The sequence below is a fragment of the Austrofundulus limnaeus genome, unplaced genomic scaffold (genome assembly GCF_001266775.1).
Source record: "Austrofundulus limnaeus strain Quisiro unplaced genomic scaffold, Austrofundulus_limnaeus-1.0 Scaffold112, whole genome shotgun sequence".
Classification (NCBI taxonomy): Eukaryota; Metazoa; Chordata; class Actinopteri; order Cyprinodontiformes; family Rivulidae; genus Austrofundulus; species Austrofundulus limnaeus.
The window spans coordinates 1,069,694-1,071,241 of NW_013952514.1; the positions used below are offsets into that span (position 1 = coordinate 1,069,694).

Here is a 1,548-nt window from a genome sequence, read left to right on the forward strand (position 1 = left end):
ACTCAGTTAAGTGGAACCAGGTCACATAACATGGTTAAGTAAATCCAACATTTCATTTTTAGAGTGTAAACTGCTAAACTAAACAGAACTAAACTAAACTGCTCCGGGGGCCACAGTTAATGCAATTCAACAGCTGAGGGGCAGAACATCCATCACTTAAAGTTATGTAAATAAACCAAGTATTACAAGATCTGTTACCTTTGAAATAGTTTATTTTGCTGTTTTTAATCATAAATGCAACATACAAAAATAAAAATTGTTAAAAATAAACTATGTCAAAAACAAAAATAAAACACAGTAAGCCTCCTATTTGACACAAATATTGTTTTGACACCTTTGTCTTGCCAAATTTTTAAACCAGTTTCATTTTCACTTTGCTTTATCTTCAACTTCTTGTAATTTTAACTGCCTTGACTGTGCATAGAAATGCTTTTTTTACATGCTTCTAGCCAAGTTTCTGATGTTTTTGTAGATACCAAACATGTCTATGTTTGACTAAAAGAACTTAGAGTAATTAAAGTAGAAACCCGGGGGTTTGGGCTTAAGAGATGAATGAACTAATTGGCGAGTCGAGCTTTGGTCCCGCGGACTGCCAGTTGAAAAGCCCTGGCTTACAGGAATTTAGCAAGCATTGTGGAACAAACAGAGGTGCAGAACTCTGCTATTTTTTTTAGTTTAGTTTAGTTTTAGTTTAGTAAATTTATTAATTTTCATTTAAAAACAACAAAAAATACTATACATACAGCAAATAATACAAATCACAAATAAAATGAAAGGTAGCAGAAAGAAGAAAAAAAAATATTAGCATCTTCCCCTTTTTTCCAAAAAATAAAAAAATTTCAAACAATTATGATGTTCAAATAACAAAACAACAAAAAACTTCAACTCCTCAAACAACAGTTCTTATGAATGCACATTATACAAATTCATATTTCTTCAACAATCCAACTTTTATCATTCTCTTAAACAAATTTATTGAGCCAGGATTTTATACTCACTTTCCAGATTATTCCACAGTCTTATTCCTTGTACTGAAGTGCATCAGTCCTTCAAATTTGTTTGGATTTTAGGCATTACAAACATCTCTAGTCCCTTAAGATTATATTTGCTTACGCTCTTAACAAAAATTAATTTGATATTTAAATGTAATACATTTTTATGAGCTTTATACATAATCTGCAAAATATTATAATCAACCAATTTTGAGCTGGAGCACAATGCATTGACTGTGTGGTAGACATCTGCCTCATATTACTTTTCAAAATTACCTCAGTTTAGTGATTTTCTTAAGTCTTGAAACGTTCCTGCACTTGCAGGACCTTGGACAGTTCCTTCAACCCTTCACACTGTTCAAGGTCCTGAAACATTCCAGCACTTTCAGGACCATGGACAGTTCCTTCAACCCTTCACACTGTTCAAGGTCCTGAAACATTCCAGCACTTTCAGGACCATGGACAGTTCCTTCAACCCTTCACACTGTTCAAGGTCCTGAAACATTCCAGCACTTTCAGGACCATGGACAGTTCCTTCAGCCCTTGACACCGTTTA

General features: G+C 33.7%; 1 protein-coding gene across 1 annotated transcript in view; it reads left to right on the plus strand.

Annotated features, from left to right (window-relative positions):
- The window catches only part of nrsn1 (neurensin 1), a 12,924-nt gene that overhangs the window by 1,394 nt on the left and 9,982 nt on the right, over positions 1-1,548 (plus strand). The window lies entirely within an intron of this gene.